The sequence below is a fragment of the Dioscorea cayenensis genome, unplaced genomic scaffold (assembly GCF_009730915.1).
Source record: "Dioscorea cayenensis subsp. rotundata cultivar TDr96_F1 unplaced genomic scaffold, TDr96_F1_v2_PseudoChromosome.rev07_lg8_w22 25.fasta BLBR01000560.1, whole genome shotgun sequence".
NCBI classification, from domain to species: Eukaryota; Viridiplantae; Streptophyta; class Magnoliopsida; order Dioscoreales; family Dioscoreaceae; genus Dioscorea; species Dioscorea cayenensis.
Window position 1 is genome coordinate 46685 of NW_024086951.1, and position 17895 is coordinate 64579.

Sequence of the window (17895 nt, forward strand, 5' to 3'; positions counted from 1 at the left end):
CCCGTATAATTTTAAAGCGGAAGCTGAGGGACAAGACAAGGATAAAAAGTCTTCCAAAAGTTTGTTTTGGAAAAATAAAAAGAAATGTAAAAAATGTTAGACATGATGTGATTGGACGTTTTTTTTCCCACCATTTTTAAGGGCAATGATGGAATTTCACAACATGGACCCAATCCAAGTGACCTACAAGGGGTAAAAAGGAAGTAAAATGATAAAAGGAAGGGTTGTCAGTGGTATTCATAACTTCGAGGGGTTGTTTGGGAAATTTTTAAGCGATGTAGGGGTAAATAGTAATTTTCCCTATTTTATTTTATTGTAATTATTAATAATTGTGATTTATTATTTTACAAAAATAATTTTTAAACAAATTATTATGCCTAGGGCCCCATTTTCATTCATACTGGCCTGATGATACTACACAAAGTACTTTCATTTCTAAAAAGTAAATTCAAACAATATTTAAAAAAAAAACAATTTAATCTCAATAAATTCATGACTTACCCCTCCAATACAACCAACTTCCTATCTTTCTAAAAAGAAAAAGTTAGACCTTATTTTACCCGTTCTCATTCATCTCTATATATAACCCTAATTAAGGCCTCTCCTTCATCTTCATATATCACAAACCCTAAGTGATGGCAACCCAAAAAACCCTAACCCTCCTCTTCCTCCTCACATTAGCAGCACTATGCATCACCTCCAACGCTGACATTACCAAGATCACCACCTACTGGGGCCGAAACAGAGATGAAGGCTCTCTAGCAGAGACATGCTCAACAGGAAACTATGACATTGTGATTATAGGTTTCCTTGTAGCGTTTGGCAACTTCCAGACTCCAGTCATCAACCTTGCAGGACACTGTGACCCTTCTTATTATGGTGGTTGTTTTAGCATTAGCAATGATATCAGGGCTTGTCAAAGCCAAGGTATTAAGGTGTTTCTCTCTCTGGGTGGAGATGCCGGCAGCTACACACTTGTATCAACTGAAGATGCTCAAGTGCTGGCTGACTACCTTTGGAACAACTTCCTCGGAGGGTCATCGTCTTCCCGGCCTCTCGGAGATGCTGTTTTAGATGGTATTGATTTCGATATTGAGGATGGAACTAGTGAACATTGGGACGAGCTTGCTCAGATGCTTTCTCAGTATAGTCAAGAAGAACAGAAGGTTAATATTAATTATATAACAACTTACAAAAAAATATATTCACTTATATATTTGTTTACATTAAAATACAATTAATAAAATGTTTAACGATCTTATATAAAAGTATTACATGATTTTTTTATATAAAAAAAATATAAATAAACTACTAAAAATGTATTTAAAAACAGATAAATTAGTATATATATATATATATTAAAATAAAGTATCATTAATTCATTCCCGTACGTCTAAATTAAATATATATATATATATATATGTGCAGGTGTATTTATCAGCCGCGCCACAATGCGTGTACCCGGATGAACGGATGGAAAAAGGCACTCTCCACGGGACTTTTCGACTATGTCTGGGTGCAGTTTTATAACAATCCTCTATGCCACAACTTCTTCTGGCTTAATTCTTGGAACCAATGGACTTCAAGTGTGACAGCTACTAGCTTCTTTGTGGGGTTGCCAGCATCGCCGGAAGCTGCAGAAAGTGGGTACTTGCCACCGAAAACTCTGATCTCTCAGGTGCTCCCCTTTCATCATGGATTCGGACGAGTATGGGGTGTCATGCTTTTGGAATCGTTACTATGATCGTTTGAGTGGGTATAGCTCTCAAATTAAGAGTGTTGATTTGGCGTTGTTACCAAGGAATACCTCTGCAATTAGGGCTAGTGTTTGATCAGTGCTAGCTGTAACGCCTTCACCATTGTATGGGAAGGGAATAATAATATAATAAAGAGCAAGAGTACTTGTTCTACTGTTTTTAATTATTCAATAAGTATATATCATTCTCAGTGATGCTGAGGAGTTGGTTTATTTCAAGAGTGTCCACAATATATTACTCTGGCTGAGTAGTGAAGTGGAATTTCATCTCAATATATATATATATATATATATATATATATATATATATATAAAGGTCTGCTATATATTATTAAGAATTATATTAAAAGATATAACCTTCCAAGCAAAAGCTACATTTTTCCTTAGCTCAGTTCATAGATATAAGCTCTCAACATGTATCGAGAAAAGAGTGCTCGAAAGAAAAATGATTCAAAGAAGATTCATAAACATGTAAATAAAAAGTGGTAAAACCACATTCATTAAAAAGACTGAAACACCATATACAAAAACGCACTACCCCCAAGGATATGAACGAAAAAGAGACATAAAAGCGAAAACTGAACCACCAGAGGTGATTACAAAACAACAAACCAACCAACAGACAAACCTAGAGGAGAAATTCTCTAGAGACAACCAGACTAGCAACCATTCCAACACATTTTTTGGCAGCAGATACACTCCCTCTTCTTTTGATTATATATTTATATATATATATATATATATATATATGATCTCCAAATAAAAGTAAACAACTGAATACCACGGACTCAACCACATCGTGCAACAGCACGATCCACACGACCCACTTCTCAAGTAACAACTCTATATGAAGTGATACAACTCACCAAACTAATTACAACAGCTACATACAAAGACATTGACTCAGCATGCATGCTTACACAATACAAGACACACACCAATTTACCATACATCATTAATGTAATAAGATTACCACAACAAATTAAGAGAAGCCATTAAGATGGAAAACAAGAGATCATTTTCAAAAGCCATAACCACTGCCGCAATGCATCCTTCTCCTTATCCTCTGTTTCTCCCTCAACTCAAGCAATGGAGAGAAATTAAGACTAAACCGGCTATGCAAGACCTTACTTTTCTATGTCCACGACATTATTCAAAGCTGGAACATGGCCAACACCAAGTCAAGCATAGTCGGAGCTCCAGTGTGGACCAACTGAACTACACATGGCAGTGTCATGCACTATGGCAATGTAATCACTTTCGACGTTCCTATAACTATTGACAACACAAGGACACTTCAAGAAAAACAAGAATTTGGCATGGTTTTTATTCCGTGTCAAATTTGTCACAGAAATTGTCACGAGACACAAGTTAGCGCCAATGTTGTCACAGTATTTAGCAGGATTACCAAATCATGACAATTTTGTCACGGTATTTAGCACCATTTATGCTTTTGTCTAAAATTTTGGATTTTGTATATCATGCGCATTTCATTTTTCAATTTTATTTGCATGCATACACTATATGTCTTAATTAGCTTAACCCACACATCTACCAAGCTTGCACCAGGTGTCATGTTTGCAATCCTAGGAAAGATTTTAAACAACGTTTAAGTTGTAAAGCGGACTGTGACAGAGAAGAAAAAGAAGAGAAGCTATTGATTAGAGAGAAAATGCAAAATATCGATAAAGGTATAACTAGATTTAGGTGAGGTGATGTCTCCCACCCCTTTATTCTTTTATACATTTATGGTTAATTATGTGCAATAGAATTCTTTGCTGGTACAAGTTTTCATATTTAAAAGATGCAAATGCTTAATAATTTTGAATATGTCCATTTATTTGGACGTCCCCTTCAAACAAAAGTTGTGTTAATATGGTGAGTTAATTTAGTTCTAAGACTATGAAGTCATTGTGTTGGTAGCCTTTTAGTGAACAAGTACATTAGTTGGTTTTCAGAAATCTTTTAGTACGTTGTCTCTGATAAAGTGCTAATCAATCTATACGTGTTTTGGTTTAGCATGAAGAATTAGTTTTGTTGCGAGTTACGTGGTTGTAATATCATCACACAGGATGATTAGTCTAGCTATGAAAAGAACCTGTTAGTTCCGGCGATGTGGTTTGTGGTTTAGTGAACACTCAAAACACTCAAAGGAAAAAAAAAACTCACACAAACCAAGCAAGAAGGAGACACACAAGATTGGTAACCCAGTTCGGCGTCACCTCGCTTACGTCTGGGGGGCCAAGCCCGGAGATAAACAATCCACTAAAAGAGGTAAAAATAGATGAGTACAAACACTTGTCACTCACACTCTCAACAATAAAGATCACTATCCTCTCTAGATTGTCTGGTGCTCACACACTCTCCTCCAAGAGTCACCCAAGAGTCACCCAAGAGTCACACTTACAATCTACGAGCAAGATAGCTTATATAGACGCCTCAACGTCCCAAATATAGCACATACCTCTTTTAGAATCTCCGTTGCTACTAACTTAAAAACCTTCCGAAATTAGCTGTTGCAACTCCTGTTGTAACATAAGTTGCAACATGGCCCGACTGCTAACTTGACTGAGTTCTGGTTATGTTGCGGACGACCTCGAGACCCATCAACCTCCCGATCATGCTTAGTCCGAGTCGATGCAGCCAAATCTCCCGATCCCGACTGCCAGCAACTAGTCTACCTCCTCAGTTCCTCATCACGCAGTCCCCTCGCAAGGGGCGCACGTCCTTGTGCGTCTTCCATGAAACTTGCCAAACTTAGTCTTCAATCCACCTAAATTTGGTCTTCAAAGATTCTCCAAACTTGATCTTCAATTCACCCAAGTTTGGTCCTCAAATCTTGCCTTCAATAGACTTCAATGATTCTTCAAATCATATCTTCAATTAGTCTTCATTCACACCATGAATAGATCTTTCTTTAATTAAGCTCCACCATATTTAGTATTCAATCATATCTCTCTAAGTATGGTCTTGATATGATCTTGTAAAGCATTGCCAAAAATAACTCCACCAAGATCTTTAAGATAGCTTCACTATGATCTTCAAGATATTTGCCTCCATGTTATAGACTTACTAAAAATCGCTCCACCAAGATCTTCAAGATGTTTGCCTAGCACTCCAAGTCTCATTGCCATGCCACAATGCTTGCCACATCATCAATTATGCTTTGTCACCTTAGTTGCCACGTCATTTGGTCTAGGTGTCAAATCATGCCAATAAAAAGTGCAGTTGCACTAACAGAACCTATATTTCATTTAAAGCATTCTGTTAGAGTGCTAGATTTTGAGACCTTGTTTTGTTTAATTAGCGGATAACCAAGATGTTAAATTTTGTCCATTTCTTCACAAATACTGGCTATTTCTTTACTCTTGGATTTTCTTTATATATAGATTTATATCTATATATATATTTATATATATATTTGAAAACCTTAAATATTAGTAACCACTCAGTGATAGGATTTCTATGTGCCTTTTTATCCGACTGACAACAGTTGTGATTTCCAATTTGAAAGTATCAAGAATCTCCGATTGCATTTGATATTGTTGGTGGAATTTATCGGTATCTCCATTTGTCTTCATCTCCTTTTAAAAGAGGATTATTGTCATTTGTTTAATCTAGAAGTTAACTTTTAAGGACTTTTGTGAAAGCAAATTCTTCTTCATGTATTTGTTAAAAAAAAATGTTAATAGATGGTGCTTGCCTCTCGTAGTTGTGTATACAATAGTTGTGGAAATGATATTATGCAGGATGATGATGTTGTCCATGTAGAATGCCTATGTTAATTATGTGTTGCTCTGATCATGTCACTAGAGTTCTTTATTAACCTATGTTGCTGCTTCTATTGTTGTTATGTATTTTTTTTATAATATTATATAGTTTACCATGGAGATCTAATCATTTGTTCATAAGATTGTTTATTTTTTAATGGATGCAGGAAGAATTTGACAAAACAATGTATAGTAGATAAATGCAATGAAGGGGTAAATGAGAATTCTATTAAACAAGATGAATTATGGGATGAAATAGCCATCGGGAGTCATAATAGAGTGGTAGGAAAGGGTATATTGTTAGGTAGATGTTTTCATCCATTGACAAGCCACGCTTGGGATCTTCTGAATCAACTGAACAACTTCGCGACAATGCTAAGGAATTGGAGGTGGAGCTTGCTAGGTCGCGTGTTGAGGCTGATTTACAAGGTGCTGGACCTTATTGTTGTTATGCTATGACTAAAATAACAATTTTTTTTATTTTAAAAATGTTGCAACATATATTTTGATGAAATTAAATGCAGGTTCTATTATTAAATAAATCCATTTGTAATTTTTTTAAATAAAACTGTGCCAAATTCCGTGACAATAACCATGCCAATATCCTTACTAAATTAGGTTCTATTATTAAATAAATCCATTTGTAATTTTTTTAAATAAAATTGTGCCAAATTTCATGACAATAACCATGCCAATATCCTTACTAAATTTAAAACCGTGAAATAAAATGTGCCAACAACTATGTTAAATTTAAGACGTGCCAAAAATCATGAAAAAATGTGCCAAAAATAGTCTCCATGCCAAAAACCGTAACATGACCCACCATGATGAAAACCGTGCCAAATGCTTTGACAAAATTCACATTATAAACCATGCCAAAAACCATGACAATTAATGTAATGCCAAAATCTATGGCAAACTAACCCATGCCAACAACCATGACAAAATCCACAGTGCCAATAACGGTACCAAACAAAACCATGGCAAACACCATACAAAATAATCGTGCCAAAAACTACGAAAAAAAACAGTGCTAAAAACTTTGACAAAACAAACCATGCTAAAAACGATGCCAAAAAACCGTGCCTAAAGCCATGACAAAATTGGCACGATCAAGTAAAATGTGACAAACTTTGGTACAATTTTACTATTTTGTGACAAATTATATTTGTCACGCATGTTGTACACACGGTTATGTTTCATGCCAAAACTCAGTTTGTTACAGTTTTTTGGCTCATGTCCTCGCTAAATATGTCGTGCAAAAATTCTGTTGTAATGCGGTCGTATTTATATGCATGATAAGAAAGAAGTGGATACTTCATAGCTTGTTATGTGTGTGTGTGTTTTGTGTTGAATTCTAGTGATTATAAAGGGACAATAAATTTTATTGGAGGTGATCAGTTGATGGAAAATGGTGAAAAATGGAGATAAATCAAGTTGACTATGTTGTTGTTTTTTTTTCAACGAAAAAACTCACCCTTGTGTTATTGGTTGCTACCCATTATTTTGAACCTCAAAACTGCCCTTGTGTGTAATTAGAGTCACCAATGTGTTATCATTCATCTCAACTCTTACCCTATAAATGGGAAGGGGTTTTGGATCTTGAAGCTTGTATAAGTTCCTAAGAGTTTTAGTGATCATGTGAAAAAGTAATTAAGCTATGAGAGGGAATGGTTGTGAGAAAAATAGTTCTTGAGTAAAAATTATTATAAAATCATTTGAGTGTTCTTGAAGATGTGTCACACCAAAGAAAGTGTGTGTGGTGTAATTTTATACTCTTGAATTATTCTTCAAAGTGGATACCGCATCGATAGTAGGGAACTGAACGTGGCCCATTTAAAGGTTAAACTGTATAAACTGTATAAGTTCTTGAAGATGTGTCACACCAAAGAGAGTGTGTGTGAGAAAAATAGTTCTTGAGTAAAAATTATTATAAAATCGTTTGAGTGTTCTTGAAGATATGTCACACCAGAGAGACTGTGTGTGGTGTAATTTTATACTCTTGAATTGTTTTTCAAAGTGGATACCGCATCGATAGTAGGGAATTGAACATGGCCCATTTCAAGGTGAAACTGTATAAATTCTGGTTTTTTGTCTTTTCTATTTTATATTTTTCTTTTATTTTACTTTTATATCATTCTTGTAAAAAATAGTTTAGGATTCTTGACCCAACAAATTCCTAACAATTGGTACAAAAGCCTAATTGTTCAAAAGAACAATGTCTAATGAAGAGTGATCTGTCTTGCGATATATTTGCAAAGTTTGACTGCAAGGACTTTGCCTTATAGAAGTTGCAGATAGCTACTATCTGATGACGGGCGCATAGACGACGTGGCATGTGCGTACATGGAGAAGTACAATGCAAGGGTATTTTGGTAATTTGGCGGGCGACGAGATTTTTATTGTTGTACCTGGTCTATTTGATGGGAAACGGGTCAAGGAACAAAAGTCACAGTTTGTGTCCCACAAACTAGTGAGTCATACCAAAATTTGGCCAAATTCCATCGTTTAGGCATCGAAAACCCTAATTTTGTCATTTTTAGTAATAATTGATTTTGTTATATCTTAGGATATAAATCTTGAGGGACGTTTATGGCAATAGTCTTTATTTTGTTAGATCTTTATTTTCTTACTAATATTTGAGAATTTACTATTGTTGGTAAATTTTTGAATTGTCTCCTTTCTTAGTGCTATTTTCGTCAATTTAATGTAAGCCTATGGGTAAGAGAAAATCAGTTTTGTTATCACTATTTTCTTGAGTAATAAGATTTACTTTTTTTTTCCAATTCCCGGCTATCTTTGATCAACAAGATTTTAGACAACTTGTTACCAGACATTCGAAGGTGAATCAACGGGTTTCAAGTATACAGCTGCATCACTATCTGTATATTAAGAAACTGCACCTTTCCTTTTGGCTGAAACTACAAACTATAAAAATAAAAGAATGAAAGCTCCTTGATAGACAAATGCTTGGAGTTATCCGCCTGAATCTAGCAAAGAATGTTTCTCTTAATGTGGCAAAGGAGATATGATAAGTTCATAACTAAATATATTTTTATATTATTTTGTATAATTAATTGCCATTGATTGTAGCATCCATTTGGAAAATGATGCTTAATATGGTGTAAAAATTGATTCCATATCACGAGCAATGCCTAATGAATAAGCGAGAGCTAAAAGAAACAATGTTAAAGCAATACAAGGAAGAAAAAGCTCTCTCGACATCAAGAACAAAGGAATAGGCCAGACCGAAGACGTTAAGGTCCCTTTACAACCATAACTTATGGTCGTAAGCCTCATCTTGTGAAGTTTAGGGTCCAACATTTACAGGCATTTATGGGCCTGTAAGCAAGAACAAAACTGCCAAATAGAGGGACTTACAGGCACGACTTACGCCTGTAATCCTAGGAATATGGTTCATCTAAAGGAGTTTACTGGGAGCGTGAGTCCGCCTAGAAATAAGCCACTTTGAGAATGAGATTTCCCTTTCCATGATTCTTCTGAGTGAGTTGACATAGGATTCTAAGAATAATGCAATCGTACATAGAAAGTATTAAGGAGATATTCTAATTTGGCTTTATATGGGATTAGGATCAATTACCTCAAAAGAGGGATTGGATAGTCGTACGATTTGGGTTTTCTAGATAGAGTTTATCGAATGCAATGCAACCATAGGGTAGTTTGTATTAGGAACTCTCTCGGTTCAACTGTATTGCAAAACCTTGTGCAACATTATTTAGGACTTAACAAAACCCTAGAAGAATTCTATACCAGAGCACCTTTTTAGATGCTTGATTTTCCATAATGTTACTTTTGTTCCACTTCTTAGTTTCTATTTCAAATTTATTAGTCACAATTTCATTTAGATTAATTCACGGCTTTAGAATTAGTGCAAATATTCTCTAGTTCAACGTGAATCGATAACCCTACTTTTTAGCATCCTATACTACTTGATCTACATGTGCACTTGCATTTCATAGTTGACATTAGTCTCTATTATTGATGAATCGAGAGATCCACCTAGTATAGACATACCACAACTGAAGAAAACTGATGAGTGTACAAGATGGATGTATTTTATATCACTTTGCACACTCATTTGACATGTATTAGAACTATATTATGGAATTCAATACTAAATATAGAAATATAGTATGTTTTACATTCTCAGGCTTAAGGCAATACTTCAAGATGAAAGAGAGCCAAAAGAAGCATTCTAGACCTTAAACGAAGAAGTTAGAGCTTTCTCGGCATTATTTGAACAAGGTCAAGGCAAACTAGATAGCTTACGGGCAGCTTATGGCCGTAAGTCAATTCTAGAGGACCTAGTGGGCATGCTTATGCCAGTAAAGGTGATTCATAGTCGATTTAGAGGACTTTACGGGCAAGGCTTACGCCCATAAGGATGCTCATAAGGACCATCTATAGGAACTTATGACCAGAACTTACTCCTGTAAGGGCAGTTGCAAGAAGCAGAATAATGAAGTTTATTGTCCATTCTTTACAGCCGTAAGTTGGACCGTAACACAAACAGAAGACCTTATGGACTTGACTTACAGCCGTAACTATTCTTGTAAGGCTCACGACTATCTTCTCCGACTTCCTTCCGACAGAGTCCTTAGCTTTATAAGCGACCCATAAGTAGAAGGGTATAAATAAAACTTATGAGGATTTTTAAGGTTATTCTTAGTTTTCTTTGGCTGAATATTGGAGGCAAAGTTTGGGAAGATAAGAGATGAATCTTCAACACTTAAGGGGTGATTTGAAGGGAGATTTGGATAGTTTTTAGAAAAAAACATATTTGTAAAATTTTTATTTTTGCCTTTTGATATTTAATAAATTGGTTAATTAGTAACAAAAATTTTAAAAAAAATTATTGTTGTGCAACTTGATTTTCTATAAATTAGTATATATATTATTAAAATATATATACATATTAAAAATATTTATGAAAATCCATTATTAATTTGCCTTGTTCACTTTTTACTTGTCCTATAAAAATATTTTTTGTCCTCTCTACAAAAATTTTTGAGCCACCTATATAAAAAGTTCCTGGCTACGCACCTAGGTATAACGAAATTATAAAATGCTCTTTCCTTGTTTCCTTGAAATATTATTTATTGGTCCTACATTGGTTTTTTTTGTATTTATCATATTTAATGTAATAAGAAATAAATGTTTTTAAATATTTTATAAACAAAAAAGTTGAAAAAAAAAAAGGGAAATATTTTCACTTTCCAAAGAATATCATTTTTTTATGGGAAGGTCTTATTGATTTTCTTAATGTAAAACTAATTTAATGCCCTTAACAAAATTAATGATATCAAATTTTTTTTTAAAAAAACACTATATTTCTAAAAAAGATAATGTAAGAAAATTTTAGGAAAGATTTTCACTTTCAAAAGAGTATGGGTTTAGGTTTTCATTAGAAAGTTTTATTAAGTATTTAATGTGAAATCAATTTAATGCCGTATTTAATGTGAAATCAATTTAATGCTGTTGATGAAATTAATGTTATTAAATATTTTATATTCATAATATACATTTAACAAACTAATACTTTTCTTTTAAGAAAGAAAGTTTCTAATTTTCAAAACCTATGGCAGTAGTTATGTATCTACCTATATATATATATATATATATATATCCACATATATGTAAAAAGACTAATGGTATTGAGTGCAAGCTGAGGAGGATTTAGTAATTATTTCTTATAAAAAGAAAGTCTCAACCCACTTAAAAGTTTTTTGTTTCTTTATTTGTTTGGTTTGGCAAGCTATCTTATCATAAAAGAAAATGGCTTCGCTAGTGGGATAACCTGGAGCTAGCACAAGGAAAAAAACTAAATAAGAATATTTTAGAAATCAATGGAAAAAATCAATTAATCTCAATATTTTTTATGCAAAAATAAATAAAAAAAATCTTGTTGTTGTTAAAAATATTTTATAAATGCAAAAAGAATAATAAGAATAAAGAGCCAGAATATTTACCAAAAATCCTTTAAAATTCACCTCTTGTTCTTCTTTTCGTTTTGTATTTCTCTTTCTCTTTTCCTTTTCTTCTATCTATTTTACAATACATAAGATGGGGTATTCATAGGCTTACAAGAGTTGAATGAACAGTCAGGATTAATTTGATACGACGGTCCAAAATACTCTAGTAGGTGAAATAGTAACAGTATTGGCGGCTGTTACAATACCACATGGCGGTTGCTACAGAGTTTTCTAGATGGCTGCTTTAGTAATGCCGCCACTACAGTGCTCTGTTATAGTAGGCAACCATTATAATATTTATTTATAACATTCCTCATTGGATGCCTACGACCAAAAGATATGTCTCGTTAAAACCTTGCTAGGAAAAACCCAGTGGGATAGAAACCTAGCTAAGGAAAAAGAGTACATTATCTTTGGTATATTTGAGGGTTACTGCCTCATTAAAAACCTTGCCTCGGAAAAACCCATTGGGATAAAAACCTTGGCGAAGGAAAAAAGAGTACAGTCTCCCCCTCAAATAAATAATTTTTAACTTATATAAGAAGTACTTACATCCTTAAATCTTCTCATCCCGATTTTGTGTATAAGTCTTTAGTGAATGCACTTAGAAAGTGATTTTGTGAATAGATCAGCTTGATTCTCATTGGATTGAATCTTTTGAACTTCTATAACACCTTCTTTCTGGAGATCATGAGTGTAGAAGAATTTTGGTGATATATGTTTCATTCTGTCACCTTTAATATATCCTCCTTGTATGTGAGAAATACAAGCAATGTTGTCTTCATAAATTACTGTAGCATTTGTTATTACTGATGGTAATTTGCATGATGATTGTATATGCCCAATCATAGATCGTAACCATTGGCATTCACGACTTGCTTCATGGAGAGCTAGAATTTCGACATGATTTGATGAAGTAGGCATGAGAGTTTGTTTTGTGGAACGCCATGAGATAGATGTACCATTAGTAAGAAAAATATGTATCCGACTGCAGACCGCCCTTTGGAGGATTAGATGATACTCGCCATCGACAGCAAGCCTGTGAGATTGGATAAAGATTCTTGTGGATAAAATAAGCCCAGATCTATAGTTCCTCATAAATAACGTAGCACATCTTTTACTCCTTTCCAAAGGTGTTTTCGTAGCCGGTGCAGCAACATATCTTGCTGAGATTTACTACAAAAATCGATCTCGGGTCTTGTATTATTTGCAAGATACATTAATGCACCAATTGCACTTAGATATGGAGTTTCTGGACCAAGAATGATTTCTCCTTCTTCAGGTGGAGGAAATAGATCTTTCTGAACATTAAGAGTCTGAAGGACTATTAGCGTACCCAGTAGATAAGCCTTCTTCATATTGAATCTCTTCAGCACTTTTTTTGTATAGGTTGATTGATGCACAAATATTCTTGAGGATAAGTGCTCGATTTGTATGCCAAGACAAAATTTGGTTTTTCCCAAATCTTTCATTTCAAATTCCTTCCTCAGATATAATGCAGCAATTACAATTTCAGAAGGAGTGCCTACAAGATTTAAATCATTCATATATACCGCTATCACAACAAAACCGTTGGTATAACTTTTAATAAACACACATGGACATATACTATCATTTTGGTACCCTTTTTTTTATAAGATATTAACTAAGACGGTTATACCACATCTGTCCAGATTGTTTTAATCCATAAAGAGATCTGTGTAATTTAATAGATTATAAATGATGATGATTTATAATGTCTGCTTTTCTGTATCCTTCTTGGATTTTCATATATATGTCATTTTCAAGTAATCCATATAGATATGCTGTGGCAACATTCAGCAACTGCATACCTAATTTATTACTTGCTCCCATGGCAATTAAAAATAAAAAAGTAATTCCATCCATTACATGAGAATATGTTTCTTCATAATCAATACCAGCCATTTGAGAGAAACCTTGAGCAACCAGTCTTGCTTTGTATCTCGTAATTTGATCATTTTTATTTTTTTTCTCATGAAAACCCATTTATAACTGACTGGTTTTATCCCTTCTGGTGTTGGCACTATCGACCCAAACACCTCTCTTTTTAATAGGGAATTTAGCTCAGCCTGAATAGCTTTTTTCTATTTTGGCCAATCATTTCTTTGTCGACATTCTTCAATAGATCGTGGCTCTAGATCATTATCAGTATTTATTTCTATATTTGTAGCCACATTGTAGATGAATATATCATTTATTTTGGTCTCATGCCGATTCATTCTTTAACCGTCATCTACATAGCAAATTGAATTTTCAATATTTTCAGAAATATCATTCCCCATTGATTCTTTATTAATTTGTTCTGAGGGTTTCTCCTCTCCCTTCTCATGTGGGCAATCCCCCTCTTTATTTTTCTACTTCTTTTTTCAAGGAACTGAATCTTTGGCGCCAATTGGTCTTCCACGTTTTTGTCGTGGTTTATTTTCTTCTTGTTTTTCTTTTAATGGGGTCTTTGGAATCTCAATTCTTCCAGGAGCATTGGCAGCTTGTATATATATGATTTGATTACCATTTTGGTATCAGTAAATGCATCATGTATTTCATTTGCAATATTTTACAATTTAATAATCCTTTGAACTTCAAGTTCACATTCATTGGTGCGAGGATCATAGATATGTAATCGTGATGCATTCCAATCAATTTCTTTTTGCTTGTTTTAAGTAATCATTTCTCCCCCTAATGAAGAGAACATTGATTCATAATAATGGCAATCTGCAAATCTTGCAGTAAATACTTCTCCTGTTAATGGCTCTAAATATCGTATAATTGAGGGAGAATCATAACCAACATATATATCATGCCTGCACTGTGGACCCATTTTTGTACAATTCGGTGGTGCTATTGGCACATATACTGCACAACCAAATATTCTCATATGTGAAATATCAGGTTATTTACCCATAACAATTTGATGTGGTGAATATGAATTACATGCAGTGGGTCGAATTCGTGTTAAAGCTGCAGCATGCAAAATAGCATGACCCCACGCACTTGTAGGCAGTTTCACCCTTAATAACATTGGACGGGCAATAATCTGGAGTCTTTTAATTAATGACTATGCCAACCCATTTTGGGTATATACATGAGCTACTGGATGCTCAACATGTATTCCAACTGCTATACAATAATCATAAAATGATTTTGATGAAAATTCACCAGCATTCTCAAGATGGATTGTCTTTATGGGATAATCCGAAAATTGTGCTTTAAGCCTGATAATTTATGCTAATAGTCTTGCAAAGGCTACATTCCTTGTAGATAGAAGTTAAACATAGGACCATCTAGTCGATGCATCAATTAAAACCATAAAATACCTAAATGATCTGCATGATGGATGTATTGGTCCACATATATCTCCTTGTATTCTTTCTAAAAATTTAGGAGATTCACCAGTCACCTTAGTTGTCGAAGGTCTGGTTATTAGCTTTCCCATTAAGTATGCTGAACATACATATTCATAATTTGTTAGAATTTTATCTAGTAATAATCCGACGCAACATAATAGCACCCGTATGTCCAAGTCTTTCATGCCATATTTTAAATATCTCTGGGTCATTAACCTTCCGGGTTAATACCATATATGATTCCATCAGTTTAATACGTGTAAAATATAATCCTAAAGATATACAGGAAAAGCTTTCAAGTACACGTTATTGACATGAAATAACTTGTGTAATATGAAGATATTCTTTTCCTTCCTTATCAACCGTCTCTAAATGATATCTATTGAGATGTATATCTTTAAAACTGAGAAGGTTCCTCCTAGACTTAGGGGAATAGAGAGCATTTTTCATCTGCAAAGATGTCCTATTTGGCAACATCAATGCTACTTCTCTAGAACCTTCAATCAGGTCTGATGACCCTGCTATTGTGGCTATACATGCCTTTCTCATTGATAACGATATAAAATATATTTTTCTTGTCAAAATAGTATGCATTGTTCCGTAATCAATAATGCATTCATCATCAGTCATATTTCTAACAAAGCAAACAAAAGAAAATATAACTTTAATATAATATTCATAATAAGACATGTTATATAATAAAATATACTACATAATAAAAGAGCATAAGAAATTTAGTATACTAGGAAATCTGTTACATCTAGGTATGTATTCATATTTTCTGTTATAGTCTCTCTGCATAGTCATAATACTAAGAATATCTTAAATAGCTCAGAATTGTATTCTTGTATACTTTTAAAGTCCTGGAACATGAGATTTGACCAGTCATTACGTGCCTTTGGCAGATATACCATTTTAAGTGATAAAGTCTTTCTTTCAGGGATAACCATAATTCCTGTGGATCATCAAAGTGATGCCTTTTAAATATTAAGGCTTTCGCCTTATTGTCACTGGTTTCATTCTCAATCGTTTTACCCAGGTTGCTTGCATTCAAGTAAAGCTTGATATCAATGCTCCATGATATGTAATTTCTCCCAGAAATATAGATGGACTCAAATTCCTTTCTAGCAATATTTGTCATTTTTTTAATAATAATATAGTAGGTAGTTAGAATAAAGTGTACAAAATAAAATATAAACCCTATATACTATTCATATATATGATACTGTATATACATATGGTATTTTTTATATACAATATTGTTTATAAGCTGCAATTATTGCAGCATCAGGAATGGAATTTTGTTTGAAAGTAAGGAGTATGAGTTATAGAGGGAAGAGAAAATATGGGAAGGAAGGATAAGGGAGAGAAGAGAGAAGGGCCGGCGGAGAAAAGAAAAGGGCCGAAGGAACCCCTTTTTAACCGGTGGAGCTTTTACCTGATTTTGTTAACAATTGCCTGGATCGGAGGCTCACCATGGCAAACTTGGCGAAGATTATGCTAGATGATTTGGATTTGATGGAAAAACTTGTTATAGTATTAATATTATTGTTTTTCATATTTATTTTAGATGTACTTTTATTATTAGCGTTAGTGGCTTTTGTAATGTATGTTTTTAATGTATGCTTCTAAGAAAATCCTATGTATGGTTGACTGAAATTATGAATTAAATAAAATATATGGTTTGCTAGCAGTATTATGTTTACCTGCCGGACCTCTCTTCCTTCAGTGTTAAAAACAGATTCCATATATAAGATATATATTAGATGAGCCAACGAAATTAGAGCCATATGAGCAAGTTCGTGCTAATAACGTGTTGAAAATATTTTATAAATGTAAAGAGAATAATAAGAATAAAGAACTATAATATTTACCAAAAACCCTTTAAAATTCACCTCTTCTTATTCTTTCCTCTTCTTTATTTCTCTTTCTCTTTTCCTTCTCTTCTATCTATTTTAAAATACACAACGGGGGTATTTATAGACTTACATGAGTTGAATGAACGGTCATGATTGATTTGATCCGACGGTCCAAAATACCTTAGTAGGTGGAATAGTAACAGTACTAACAGCTACTACAGTACCACATGGCCGGCTGCTACGGTGTTTTTTAGATGTTTGTTGCAGTAATGTCGCATGCTACAGTGCTCTGCTATGGTAGCATTCATTATAATGTTTATTTATTCATTTATTACATTTGTTTTAGCATGTAACACTTATTTCAAGGTTATAACAATAACTAATTGATCTCTCCTGATTTTTTATTGTTTGAAATTAAGTTTCAGTAGTATATTGTTAACACATAGACAGTGGCGGACCAAGAAATTTGGTCCATCCCGGGTTTAAATAAAAGTCAATGTTTGATATTAATTACAAAAGACACAGACAAATTTAAAGGACAATACAAACTAAGTCGATATTCAATATCAATAATAAATATACAAACAAAGTTCAAATACAATATATAATAAGTGAAATAACAATGAAAAATACAAATACAAACTACATGCCAACACTTGAACCACTCTTGTTACTGCTATGATCAAGAGGTGCCAATTGAATCCTACGAGTTCGCATATTTTGAAAATACTGTAAAATATTTTCATTATCAATTTCATTAAATATGTCTTTCTCAATATAGCAAACCAAGCTATCAGTCAAAAAATCATCCTCCATTTTGTTGCGCAAATCAATCTTGATGATATTCATTGCTTAAAAAACTCTTTCAACTGAAGCAGTTGAAACAGGCAAGACCAACGCCAACTCAATCAACCGATAAACTAGAAGATATCTGAGATGTTTTTCTATTTCAACCAACTTTATAGCAAGTTCTCCAATGCTTCCTAGTGAAGAAAAATCAACGTTTTTCCCCATGTCATATATATACATCTCTAATTGATCTACTAATGCCATTCAATCCAATTCTGAGAAATCTTCTGGATACAACTCTGTAATACAAACTAATTTGACAGCATCAAATCTTGAAAATGATTGTTTTGGATCAAGGCAACT

At 33.7% G+C, this 17895-nt stretch overlaps 1 pseudogene; it reads left to right on the forward strand.

The window, feature by feature from the left end:
• Positions 1–635: 635 nt before the first annotated feature.
• Positions 636–1832, forward strand: LOC120254643 (annotated as a pseudogene).
• Positions 1833–17895: the final 16063 nt, after the last annotated feature.